This window comes from Bos taurus, chromosome 6, assembly GCF_002263795.3.
Source record: "Bos taurus isolate L1 Dominette 01449 registration number 42190680 breed Hereford chromosome 6, ARS-UCD2.0, whole genome shotgun sequence".
NCBI classification, from domain to species: domain Eukaryota; kingdom Metazoa; phylum Chordata; class Mammalia; order Artiodactyla; family Bovidae; genus Bos; species Bos taurus.
The window spans coordinates 68,085,129-68,099,388 of record NC_037333.1 but is presented as its reverse complement, the minus strand read 5'-3'; the positions used below and the strand labels follow the sequence as shown (position 1 = coordinate 68,099,388).

At 40.7% G+C, this 14,260-nt stretch overlaps 1 long non-coding RNA gene across 6 annotated transcripts; it reads left to right on the top strand.

The window, feature by feature from the left end:
* Nucleotides 1–508: 508 nt before the first annotated feature.
* LOC132345516 (uncharacterized) lies at nt 509–13,484 on the top strand. 6 transcript variants are annotated; one of them, XR_009494898.1, is made up of 9 exons: nt 509–591; nt 2,170–2,279; nt 2,448–2,506; nt 4,440–4,602; nt 6,169–6,333; nt 7,556–7,685; nt 7,863–8,377; nt 11,608–11,694; nt 12,549–13,484. It is a non-coding gene; the product is annotated as an uncharacterized lncRNA (long non-coding RNA). The 6 variants fall into 6 exon arrangements; XR_009494897.1 differs by having other exon boundaries at nt 7,556–7,711; XR_009494899.1 differs by having other exon boundaries at nt 7,556–8,037; nt 8,289–8,377.
* The last annotated feature ends 776 nt before the right edge of the window (nt 13,485–14,260 follow it).

The window sequence follows — 14,260 nt, the reverse complement described above, 5'->3', positions numbered from 1 at the left end:
ATATCTCATATAAGCATTGAGGGGACTGATGAGAATTCAGGCACATGACTCAGGTTTTATTTAACAGATGCCCAGTGTTCTTCATCTGACTCCTCAATGGCTGACTGGGCCCCCATAGGACAGGGAGTACATTTGTTTTAAGCTGGTTTCACTCATTTCCTAATGCTGGGGATGTGTGTGTTTAGTAATATCCATTTATGTAGGGAGCTTGAGAGATCTTCTCCTTTATGTTTTTTAAAAAAAATTTTATTGGAATATAGTTGATTTACAACATTATGTTAGTATCTGCTGTACAGCAAAGTGATCCAGTTATATATGTACAGGTATTCATTCTTTTCCAGATTCTTTTCTCATATAGGTTATCACAGAATGTTGAGTAGAGTTCCCTGTACTATACAGTTGGTCCTTGTTGGTTATCTAGCTCATATATAGTTGTTGTTGTTATTGTTGCTGTTGTCGATCAGTTGCTAAGCAGTGTCTGACTCTTTGTGACCTCATGGACTGTAGCCTGCAGGCTTCTCTGTCCATGGGATTTTCCAGGCAAGAATACTGGAGTGGATTGCAATTTCCTCCTCCCGCATATATAGTATTGTGAGTGTTAATCCCAAACACCTGATTTATCACTTCCCCCAACACTTTGCCTTTTGGTAAAAGCTGAAACTTCAGTACTTTGGCCACCTCCTGAGAAGAGTTGACTCATTGGAAAAGACTCTGATGCTGGGAGGGATTGGGGGCAGGAGGAGAAGGGGATGACAGAGGATGAGATGGCTGGATGGCATCACTGACTCGATGGATGTGAGTCTGAGTGAACTCTGGGAGTTGGTGATGGACAGGGAGGCCTGGAGTGCTGCAGTTCATGGGGTCGCAAAGAGTCGGACACGACTGAGCCACTGAACTGAACTGAATCATAAATTTGTTTCCAATGTCTGTAAGTCTGTTTCAGTTTTGTAAATAAGTTAATTTGTGTCTTTTTAAAAAATTAGATTTCACATATGAGTGATATCATGTAATATTAGATCTTCCCCTTTAGAGCATCTTCAGAACCCCCAAATTCTCTTGCTTTGGAAAGAGAAATTTGGGACTTACATAGAGCATGTAATAATCTGTGGTGAGGACTGGTCCTGCAAATGCTATTGGTGGTGGTGTTTTTGACACTGAATAGCAAGGCAGCTAAGGTCAAGTTCTCTCACTTGGTCGTGTGCCTTTTCCATGTTATTTAGGTCAGCACATTGAAACAACCCTTCATTTTTGGACATTGTGATAGGTGCATATGTATTTAAATTCTAATTTCTGAATATTGAATCATATTTTATAAACAATAGGCCATTGTGTTATTTAAAGGATACTTTGTGAATCCTTTTGTTTGGTTGGGCTTGGGAGAGTAAACACTTACTTTCCTCAGACAAAAGAAATATCCTAATAGTGGATAATCTGATTAATAAAAATCAGAATGTATCAATGTTATTTACAAAGTGCTTCAGTGTTTTTTCAAAATAACACTATATTTTATCCCTTTTTAATGGTACACTCAATCTTGTAATATTTTTCAAAGGATATTTTTTAAAAAACATACATCAAAGGACAGTTTTCAAAGTACCAGTGTACTAAATAATGGCAATTTTTTTGACTTGTTGCTCAAAGTCTTTTTATGAAGCTGTGAAGTCCCTGGTATGTTCTGGGCACTACAAATTGACCCTAATTACTCTTTTCTGGGTATTTCCAGATAGAAAGTCATTTAAAGCAAGGCTTGCCAGCTGAGATTGCCTAGCCCAAGCTAGCTCTTAGTTACTCATACACGGTTAATCTGCTGCACCATGGCTGACCTTCAGGACTGGTGGGATGTCACCAGGGCCATCTCCTTCTCAACTCTGGGCTTAAATAAGGCTCCTTTAGAGTACAAGTCAGAATTCCCTATGAGCCAGACTGCAGAATCCCTAGAGATCAGCTGAGAGACTAGGAGTCTCCAGCTAAGAAACAGCCATAAGAAAGAACAGAAGGAAGGTGGGGTGTAATTAGTGACCTTTGCTGCATGCAGTCTACTTTCAAAGATGAGAAAACTGAGGCTGAGAGAAGTTATCTGCTTGATTTCAATAGTTGTAACTATTTAAACACCCATTTGGAGCCAGAAGTCGTGTTGTTCTACTATTCAACATGTATTTGTTCCCCAAGCACTGAGCATCTTCCATGAACCTAGCACATTTCAGTGGCACTGGAGAAGTGAACAGAGGCCAGGCTCTGAAGAGGCTTTGCATCCAGTGGGGCAGACAACCAGGAGCCAGGTGACAAACATTGCTTTGTTCCATTGCTTCTTTTACTACGGCTTTCCTTCCTCTTTGGTCTAAATTGAGATTGTTACCTACACTTGGAACAGCTCCATTTTTCCATCCCCTTCTTGTTATCAAGAGACTATATATTATCCTCAAGTGTTCCTCCCTTTATTTTCACAGGAGGCAGTAGTGACATGTCCTAAGGGTACGTGCGTGTTAAGTCGCTTCAGTCATGTCCGGTACGTGCGTGCTAAGTCGCTTCAGTCATGTCCAACTCTTTTTTTTTTTTTTAATTTTTATTTTATTTTTAAACTTTAAAAATTGTATTAGCTTTGCCAAATATCAAAATGAGAGACCCTGTGGATTGTAGCCCTCCAGGCTCCTCTGTCCCTGTCCATGGGATTCTCCAGGCAAGAATACTGGAGTGGGTTGTCATGCTCTCCTCCAGGGATCTTCCCGACCCAGGAACTGAACCCGCTTCTTCTGTGTCTTTGCATTGCGAGTGAATTCTTTGCCCATTGCGCCACCTGAGCAGCCTCTGTCTGAAGGGTATAAGCTTTGATTTGCCTTATGGTGGTGGTGATGAGCTTCCACGAAGACATTTGGCACTCATTCTGTCCATCTTTTAATTAAGGATACCTTTCAAATAGCAAAAACTCTATAAATATTGACAGATGGACCCAGTTTGGAACACAATCTGGACTTTGAAATGGAAAAAACCCAAGTTAACAATAGAATAAGGAGAAGAGCTACATACGGGGACTGGATTATCATCTGCAGCTGCCTAGTTCGTACCGTTTGATCAAATTCCCTCCTTTGAGTGCAGCCAAAGCCACATATTTAGCCACATTCCTGGCTTCGTTTTAGAACACCACCCTTGTTTTCCTTTCTTTCATTCCTCTCTTAATTTATGTTTCCCTGCAGTATATGTAAATCCTTTTAAATGTTCTTAAATTTTTCCTGGAACCAGGGAACACATAAATTAATCAATAAAGATTAATCAATAATGGTGGTTGTATTTCTTTGTCTTCTCCTCTCTCTTGGCTCGCTGCAGTGGCTTCTGCCTGCCCTGTCTCCCATCACAGACCTGTCTTCTGCCACCAGATTCTTCCTCATGGCTTTTCTCACTCCTTAGCTCTGTGCCAGTTTAACCCTCAGTCATGGTAATCCTCATCTCTTCCTCTTTCTCAGTTTCCATTGTGATGCCTGGTTCTCCTCTTATCTCTTCAACAGCTTATTTGAGAATCCTTTTCTAGTTCCTCTTTCCAACCCCATTCATTAATTACAGTTCTGAGACTCAGTTCCTTGCACTCCTATTCTTCTGTCCCAAAGAGAGCTCACTTTCTACCATGGACCACAAACCCCTTAGGGACAGGGACCATATATTTTTCAATATCACAGAAGGCCTGGCATATACTTGGAGCTCAACACTCATCACTGCTTTAAACTTGATAATTCCAGGAGTGGTGGTCTATAATGTCCCTCTAGAAAGTTTAGAGAAGAATTTTAAGAAAACAAACTAGTCATGGAATATATATGATTTATGTTGTCCACTGAAGTCTCTAGTCTCATAAACCTATGAAATGAAAATAGACAAGGATTACACTGAAATCTTTTATTATGACCAGCATTAGTTTTAGTACATCTTACAGAGTGACACAGATGCAATTTTGGTTGTTGTCATTGTTGTGTGTTTTATGTATATATTTCTAAAACATATCTTGAATCCCTCGTCTCTGCCCATTCTCACTTCCACGATGTTGCATGCTGTTTGCAGCCCTGTCACCTGTTACTTCGATGACCCAATGGCCTCCGACAGGTTATCCTGATGTCTTTACCCCTCATGTATTCTCCACACAGCAACCAGAGAGGTCTTTAAGCAACCTGCATGTGTTGTTCCCCTGCACCATTACCTTTCCTGGTTCCCTATTGCTCTGTGGATAAATATCCAGTTGTGTGACCTGCAAGGCATTCCATGACCTCAACAGCTTTTCTCAGTTCCTAGGATGCTCCACACTCCTGACCCTATGCCATTACATGTCCTCTTTGTTGGGAAGACTCTGCACTTACCCTTAAGGGCTTGGCTTCTGCAGAGAAGCTGCCCTGACTCCTCAGATTGGTTCAGAAATGCTGATTATTCACTGTCTTCTCCACTATGCTTTTCTTCCATAGGACTTATGACAACCAGAAGGAAGCAACTATTTGGCTGTTTATTTGTAGCTTAGTGTCTGCATTCCCTGGCTGGACCAGAAGCTCTCCAAAGCCAGGCTTGCTGCCTCTGTTGCTCACGACTTTATTCAGAGGAACTAGCCTGGCACATATATGTTTGTTGAAGGTATAAATAAAAGTTGTTAAAGAATCAGACCTTGCTGTCTGGTACCCAATAAAACCCTCTAATTTATAAAGATGTTTAAGGCATGGCTGAAGCTGGAAATTAAAGAGGCGGGCTGCGTTGGCAGTGATGTGGTGAAGGTATACTTGAAACAGGTTCTGCAGGCCCCTAGGTGCTGACTGGAATGTGAGTTGAATGAGGGTCCATGTGAATGTTGAGCAGAGAGGCCCAACTCTGAAAGCCAAGGGTCTTTTCCTCAGTCGTGGAACACAAAGGCTTATCTGATCTTCACCACTTGCCAAGCCTACACATAAATTTATTTGATGTATTTTTGCATCCTATTTTTCACATAGTAGATAAATCTGTGATTATCTTTTAGGAATTCTGCTAGATGGAAGCCAACACACTAAATAAGTCACAAGTCATGATTCTTTTTAGAAAGAATCACGAGTTTCACTTCACCTTTCCCTGGCTAATCATTGGAATTTTGACATATTAGCATCTCAGAATAAATTAAAAGCTTTCAGAAATTAAAAGCAGCATCTATGATTTGGGAAAATTAGGCATTAACTGTAAGAAACTGAACATCCCTGTAGTTCTCAATGTGCCTGCTTTTTGGAGTTCCAGAGCTAACGTCACTGCATCTTCTATTTGGTGACATTGATGTTGTTATTTTTTAATATACTAGCCATGGCAAAATACCTATGTGAAGCTTTTTAGTTATTCATTTCATTAAAAAGACAGATTTTTTTAACCAAAGAATAATCAGTTTTACAATGTTGTGTTAGTTTCAGGCATACAGCAAAATGGTTCAGTAATATATAAGTATTCTCTTTCAGATTATTTTCCATTATAGGTTATTACAAGACATTGCATATAGTTCCCTGTACTAAATATTAGGTCCTTGGTTTTTAAATCTATTTTATACATAGTAGTATGTATTTGTTAATCCTAAACTCCTAATTTATCTGTCCCCTGCCGTCCCCTTTAGAAACCAAAAATTTGTTTTCTTTGTCTGAGTCTGCTTCTGTTTTGTAAATAAGTTCATTTGTATCATTTTTTAGATTCCGCGTAAGTACGGTATTTGTCTTTCTCTGTCTTACTTCACTTAGTAAAATAATCTTTAGGTCCATCCATGTTGGTGCAAATGGCATTATTCTGTTCACTTTATGACTGAGTAGTATTCCATTGTGTATACATACACATCTTCTTTATCTATACATCTGTCATCTGTCAATGGACATTTAGGTTGCTTCCATGTCTTGGCTTCTATAAATAGTGCTGCGATGAACACTGGAGTGTGTAGCTTTTAGAATCATAATTTTTGAAACAAACTCAGGATTTTTTTGGGGGGGGGGCTCTGCCAGGTCTTATTTGCAGCTTGTAGGATCTAGTTACCTGATCAGGGTAGAATCCAGGGTCCCTGCATTGGGGAGTCAGAGTCCTAACCACTGGACCATCAAGGAAATCCCAAAACAGGATTTTTAATTTTGAAAGAGAAAATTTTGGTGGGACCTTTCAGAAAACACAGAATGTGTCCAAGGATGTGCATAATTATTCTCTCAAAAGGAACCCCTGGCTGTGTGCGCCTGACAGGGACTGGGAAGTGAACATTGGTGCTGCAGGAGACAGAACAAGACTCAAGTCCAGTCTTTGCTCTCAAAGTGCTTAAATCTACTGTGGGAGATGAGATGAGACAACACTTCTCAAATCTATAGTTCAAGGAGGAAAGTTGTAAGTATTACAAAGGCACACGTGCAATTCTGCATATTCTACGTATGTTTTATGTATCTTCTACATATGCTCAGATACGGGAAAGATTAAGATTTTAAACTGGTCATAAGAGATGGTAGGTTTTCTTTTCTTTTGCTTATTAATTTATTTATTATAGAGAAATAAATATATGTAGACGGTATGGGCTTTCCCGGTGGCTCCTTGGTAAAGAATCCAGCTGTCAATGCAGCAGATGCAGGAGATGCAGGTTCAATCCCTGGGTCAGAAAGATCCCCTGGAGAAATGACAACCCACTCCAATATTCTTGCCTGGAAAAATGCCATGGACAGAGGAGCCTGGTGGGCTACAGTCCATGGGGTTGCCAAGAGTCAGACACGACTGAGCAGGCATGCAGACAGTATAAATGAGTGAAAAGGATCAAATAAAAACTTAATAATATCACTAATCACTGTTAACAGTTATTTTTCCTCTGTATATATTTATGTTATTGTTTTTACAAACTTGGGATAATACATTGTATAACACTGATAATCTGATTTTCTCATTTAACATAAACATCTCTCTGTGTCTGCTTGTCAGTCAATACACGGGTATATTTTTGACTGAGTAGCAGCTAGGCGGGAAATGCCTAAATCTGAGCTGCAGGATCTTCGAGAACAAAGTTTAGGAGCAAAGTATAGTCTTTGCGGGGAGAGACATGCTCAGCAAGGGCCAGGGAATCCCTGCTGAGTGCACAGTTCCAACTTGGCCATTTCTCTTCTTGGCATCAGACAATGCTGGCTGTACTTAGAAAACACAGTAAAGTGCACCTTGCCATTCTGGTTAATAACCTGGTCTATACAATCAGCCCAAGCGCTACTGAGATGCTTGGGGAGACTAAAAGGTTATTAGAAAAATTCTCTACCTGATGGAGCAGACCTGTGGTCACCACTGAGAGTGTGCCTGACTTTTGATTCATTGCCAACTGGAGCAAACGTGGCGTGTGGGTGGCTGTATTTTTATTCAGAAAAGCACTGCCAATTATCTGGCAAAAGCCTGCAATTTTCTGAATGTTTGTAATCTTAGTGGGTGTGCTCAGGGTGGGGCTTGGTGAAAAACTGAACACTTGAAAAAAACCAAGGGCAATGGTACATGGGCCGGTTGTTTTTCTCCAAAGCAGAATAAATGTTAAAATGCCTGACGTGAATGGAGGGTGATTCAGAACATCTGACCTTCAACGCAGGAAGTTCCTGTTTGCCTCCGTGGCAGGATTCTGGGGAGGAAATGCTGGCGAGGTAAAGTTCATGGTGATATGACCAAGAGGTTTTGGAGTTGCTCATGCCCTACAAGCGAAGACTATTCCCATCTTGAAAGTGAGTGTCCTGTGCCCAGATTGGAGGTATGCAAAGAGCCTCCAATGTTTCTATTATTCATCTGCTTACACACACACACACAGAGTGATTGATTCAATGTCTATTACCATGTGCCAGCAACAAAGTAAAATTTCACTGAGGACAAATCTTTCCAATCTTCCTTATTTGTGGAGGCAGGTAGGGAGAGCAATGACACCAGACCACACTTTGACCAGCTGCAAAAATGGACACCAAGTATGAAGAGAGCAGAACTGAACCAGCACAGCAGGCTGTGTGCCCCGAGCAGGCTGGAGAGACTGTCCTGGGAGTTCACAACAGCAGGACTGGACACTTCCACAGTGAAGAGCCCTTGGTGAGATCCCTTTGATTTATTAGGTACAGACTTCACAGGCAAAGGCAGTCAAAGCAACAGTCTCATGCTAAGCAGAGCGGGGCTAGTTAAGCGCCCCCATAAGAAGCTCGCCTGCGCTCTCGGCCCCATGCTCCCAGAATGGGCCCATTCAGCCTCACTGGCAGTGGAGTCAGATTGCCCATCATTTCTTCAGAGAATTGCTGGCTCCTTCTCGTGCCTCCCATGCTGCCTCCAACCTAACTTACTTCCAGCTGTGCTCCCAGGCCCGCTGAGTCCGTCAGTCCTGAGGAACCGTCCCCGCCCTCCTCTCTGGCCTTTGTGAGAAGACAGTCACCCCTTGGTAAGTGAATGCTCCTGGTGGTCAAGAGAGCAGTCTCTGCACTGTGAGTTGTGTGACTCCATACGGATACAAATTGTGGATTGAAAATAATCAGCTGTGTGAACTTGGACAAATTATTTAACCTCTCAGGGCCTTGGGTTCTGCATCCAAAATGGAGGGAAAATAATGTTATCTACCTCCTAGATAGATAATACCTAGGATTATCTATGTTGTGAGGATTAAAAGACATAATACTCTTACAATGCTCAGAGGTGTTTCTGGCACTTTACTCACATTCAATATTAACCTTTATCATCATTTTTAAGTTATTATCATTATTACAGAATTGGAAAGGCTCTTGAACATTTATCATAATTTAAAAGCTACTATTACTATTTTAGAGCTACATGGATGGACCTAGGGATCATCATACTAAGTGAAGTAAGTCAGGTAGAGAAAGACAAATATCACATGAGATCGCTTGTATGTGGAATCTAGAAAAATACCCAATACAGACGAACTTATTTAGAAAACAGAAATAGACTCACAGACAGAAAACAAACTTATGGTTATTAAAGAGGAAAGCAGAGGGAGGGGTAAATTAGGAGTTTGGAATTAAAATATACACACTACGACATATAAAATAGAAGGTCAACAAGGACCTACTGTACAGCACAGGGAACTATACTCAACATCTTATAATAACTATAATGGAAAAGAATCTAAAAGAAATTATATATATATATATATATATATATATATATATATATATATCTGAATTGTTTTGCTATACACCCGAAACTAACATAACATCATAAATCAACTACATTTCAATAAAAATTGAAAACAATAAAATGAAAAATTAAAGTTACTATTACTAGTACAGAATTAGGAAGGCATGAATTTCATACTCTTTTGGCCATGGATAGTGTTTGTTTCTCTCAACATTTAGTGACTATACAGAAACTCTTCTATCCTCTTCTTCTAGCCCATCTTCCCCCTGACCATTCATCAGATGATGAGTGAGTGGAAATCAGCAATGAAGTCTTCGCTCTGGATCTAAACTTAAATTAATTTCCACTTTAGTTTCCTTGCCAAATCCTGAGGCTGGAGGGACCAGTGAATGCTGAAAGATTTAGAGCTGTAATTAGGGGAGGGAGTGTGATTGGGAGCCTGTAGCAGGGAAAAAACGATGGGGAGAGGGGTCTGACCCTGAGTTTCCTGTGTCCCCCTCTTGAAGTCTCCTTTGTGCCCAGAGCGGTTGATTCAGATGAACTCCTGAGTGTAGTGGTTGTAGTTGCCTTTTGGAGTTGTTAGGATTTGAAGTATTATTTCAACAATGGCTGCGGCATCTACTCCAAAGTTTTGCCAATGACATAAACCACCAAATCTTCCACCTTTGGTTTTGTGGGGAATTTTGCTAAATACTTTTCCTGTGCCCTCATGTCTGGACATACCTCTGCTTCAAGTTGAGAAAATGATCTCTTCTATGATTAAGAGACCCCAAAGCATTATATTACAACTTGATCAGGGTATCACATATTATTCCACAAGCCAGAAAGCAACCTATAGGCCAGAGTGGCCTTTTAGGACTGTTTCATTCCAGACAACCCAAAGGGAATTTGGTTGGGAAATAGGGTAGCAGGCCCAAACAGATTTTTTAAAGCTCACCCGAATCTTTCATGCATTGAAGAAGGAAATGGCAACCCACTCCAGTGTTCTTGCCTGGAGAATCCCAGGGATGGGAGGCCTGGTGGGCTGCCGTCTATGGGGTCGCACAGAGTTGGACACGACTGAAGCGACACAGCAGCAGCAGCAGCAGCAGAATCTGCAAATCGCTAAGTAGTGCATAAAGCTCATACTAAAGGCATTCTGATTTCCCAGGTGCTGCTAGTGGTAAAGAACCTACTTGCTGAAGCAGGAGACATAAGAGACATGGGTTCGATCCCTGGGTTGGGATGATCCCCTGGAGGAGGGCATGGCAACCCACTCCAGTCCATTCTTGCCTGGAGAATCCCCATGGACAGAGGAGCCTGGAGGGCTACAGTCCATGGGGTTGCAAAGAGTTGGACACAACTGAAGCGACTTAGCACACATGCATGCAAAGGCTTTCAGCATAATTCAAAATACAAAACATTTTAAAATGTGCATGGTAGATTCTAATAAAATCTGGCACAGTTATTATGAGTATTTCCCATGAAGGGGAGTTCTCCTTCAGATTCTGGATCCACTATTTATCATCTGTGTGACCTTGAATCAATTTGCTGACCTTGCTATGCCAGTTCCCTCATCTATCAAATGGGAATGATAGTAGCCACCTCCTAGGGTTAAGTAAAGGAGGTAATAGTTGCAAAGCCCTTCAGGCAGCTGTTGGCTCAAAAAACCCCTCAGTTGATCTGAGTTATAAACATAATTTTACTTTCCAAGTGTCTCATCAACCACCTGTGTAAAATCACAAAAACATCTACCTTTAAATGCTTATAAATAATGTATTTAAAAAAATCTTTTCATTAATATCTAACCTAGATAGTATATTCAAAAGCAGAGACATTACTTTGCCAGCAAAGGTCCGTCTAGTCAAGGCTATGGTTTTTTCTGTGGTCATGTATGGATGTGAGAGTTGGACTGTGAAGAAGGCTGAGTGCCGAAGAATTGATGCTTTTGAACTGTGGTGTTGGAGAAGACTCTTGAGAGTCCCTTGGACTGCAAGGAGATCAGCCCTGGGATTTCTTTGGAAGGAATGATGCTAAAACTGAAACTCCAGTACTTTGGCCACATCATGCAAAGAGTTGACTCATTGGAAAAGACTCTGATGCTGGGAGGGATTGGGGGCAGGAGGAGAAGGGGACGACAGAGGATGAGATGGCTGGATGGCATCATTGACTCGATGGACATGAGTCTGAGTGAACTCCGGGAGTTGGTGATGGACAGGGAGGCCTGGCGTGCTGCGATTCATGGGGTCGCAAAGAGTCAGACACGACTGAGCGACTGATCTGATCTGATCTGATCTGAATGGGAACAAATTACCACAGTAGTTTTATGTTTTGAATATATACAGACATACCATAAAGAAAGAATGTTTTAAAGTATCAGTTCAGTTCAGTGGCTCAGTCATGTCTGACTCTGCAACCCCATAGACTGCAACATGCCAGGCTTCTCTGTCCATCACCAACTTTAAAAGTATAGGTTTGGTAAAATACTTTATCAAAGTAACAATATCATAAGATTTTTCTCTTCTTTCCCTTGATAAGGAAGAAGAGGAAGTTGACTTTCAGCTATGCTTCAATCTAGAAAGTTCTAGAAGGCTGCTGTCTATGGTCCATTGAATGTTCTACCAAGTAAGCACCAAAGGTTATCTAGTACTCCTCAGATGTGGGCATGAATGGCCAGGGCTGCCAGCCTGTGTCAGGGCTTGGTTGGCATTTCCATCCTTTCCCCAACAACCAGAGATCTTTATATGAAACTACACATCCCTCCTCTTCTCAATTTATTCTCTGGCCCATGATTTTTTAAAAAATATTTATTTGGCTGCAGTGGGTCTTAGTTGCAGCCTGTAGGATCTTTAGTTGAGGCATACAACCTCTTAGTAGCTACATGTGGAATCTAGTTCCTTGACCAGGGATCAAACCCAGGTCCCCTATATCGGGAGTGTCGAGTCTTAGCCACTGGACCACAGGGGAAGTCCCATAGTCCACGGTTTTAATCACCTTCTTTAGAATACTCATATATTTATTGCTTGAGCCCAGGCTTTCCAAGCTCTGAACTGTCTCTAACTTAATAAGTTCTTGAGGGTGCCCAAGAAACTGTGAAATCAATGTAACTAAAACTGAACTCATCATCTTCCTTCTCAAACTTGATCCTCTTCCAAGTACCACTATTCCACTGGATGGTACCACCATCCCCATCATTATCCCATGATTCAACCATAACCTTCAGCTCAACCCTGACACCTCCTCCACCTTCACCTTTTACCCCACTTTTCACCAAACCTTACATTTCCATGAATGCATCTACTTCTGCATGTATCTACTCCAATCTCCACTACCTGCACTTAAGTTCACACTAACTATATTGCTTATCTGAACCACTGCCTTTTAGCTGGGTTTCCCAAATTCATTCTAGGTGAGTAACCTTTTCAAATCTAAGTCACCTCCCTTCTTAAAATACTGAAATGATTTTTCGTTATTTTCAGGATAAAGACAACTTCTTGACTTCGTAATTCAGCCTGCAAGATCCTCCATGGTCTGGCCTCCACCCTTCCCTTCCTCTTTCATCTTGCAATCCTATTTCATTTGGTCTCTCCTCCTCTGCCTCCAGGTCATCTTTCTGTCCTTTATCTTTTTTCATATTCCCTCTTGCCACAGGGACTTTGCGCCTATTACCTTGAATGATCTCCCATCATTTCTCAGCCTAATTCCCACTTTCCTTCTCAAGTATCTCTTCTGCAAGGAAGTATTTCTTGACTTCCCTGATGAATCAACTAATTCTAATAAAGGATATGAGAACACTGAGTACTTCTGACAGCACTTTATTAATACTTTCATCCAAAGAATATTTACTGAGAATCTACAACGTGTCAAGTTCTATTTTAGGTACTAGAGCCGAGTTACTGAACAGGACAGATGACATCTCCCTTATGGAGCTGCCTTTCGAGGATGGGAAACAGACAATAAACAAACAAATAAATATAAACATCACAGAATAAGTACTTTCAAAACAGATAAAGCAGGGAAGTAGAACAGAGAGAGACAGAGGGTGTCAGATTTGCAGTTTTTCATTTGTTTATGTGGTTACTTGATTAATACTTATATTCTTCACTTGACTGTAAGCTCTAAGAGAGCTGGGTTTTCTCTGCAGCATTTAGCACATATATGAGATAGTGCTTATCTAGTAATTGGAGAAGGAATTGGCAACCCACTCTAGTATTCTTGCCTGGAAAATCCCATGGACAGAAGAGCCTGGTAGGCTATAGTCCATGGGGTTGCAAAGAGTCAGACACGACTGAGCAACTTCACTATCTAGTAAAAGACATCCAGTAAAAATAATTGAATCATTTTCCTTCTAACTAACAGCAGTTGTACAGAATGGAATGTGACACTGTTGGGTTGGGTTGCCTCATGTGAGTAGATATTAATATTCTCTAAAAATGAAAATGAATAGTATGTCTTACTTCAAAGTCATTTAACTTTTGTATGTTTGAATGTAACACAGAGATCTTGGGAAATTTCATACATTGAATACTTTGAGTGCACTTTGTTCTAAGATGAAAAAAAAATCCTGAACACATTCTGCACTTTCTTAATTCTTATACTTGTAAATGATTTTCAAATTGAAAGTTTAAAAAATCAGTTAAATTAGTGAACTCGGCTGTGACCAAAAAAGCCAGCTAGAATGTGGCCCTGCTTCACAACTGGGTTTGCACCTTTGGAAAGAGTGTAACTCTCACCAAAGAATGGGTGATGGCCCTAAAACCATACACTTTAACTTGAGATTTTTAACTATTTCCGGGAAGCAAGACTAGCTACACTTCCAAGAGATTTTATTTTTCTTCTCTATAGAGACAGTCAGTGCTTTTGAAGAAACAGGGTTTGTCTGCTAAGCATTTCTGGGTAAGGCAAAGTGCTCTCTGGTATATCTGCTTTATTTCTCAATTAGAATGAAAACTAAAATAGGAGTGAGGATAACAGGATGGTGAGGAAAAAGCAATGCAAACAGGATTTCTTGTGACGGTTGATTTTAAAAGCAATAAATCTATCTACAATAACTATCCGAAATATTTTTGTGAATTTATACTCCATAGCAGGTTTTCCTTGGTTTTCACATTTTCTACTAAAGGAGCCCTTGAGAAAGAATGATTTTGTAGAAATTCCTCCAGAAAATGAAGAGGAGGAAATCTCCAGTAAG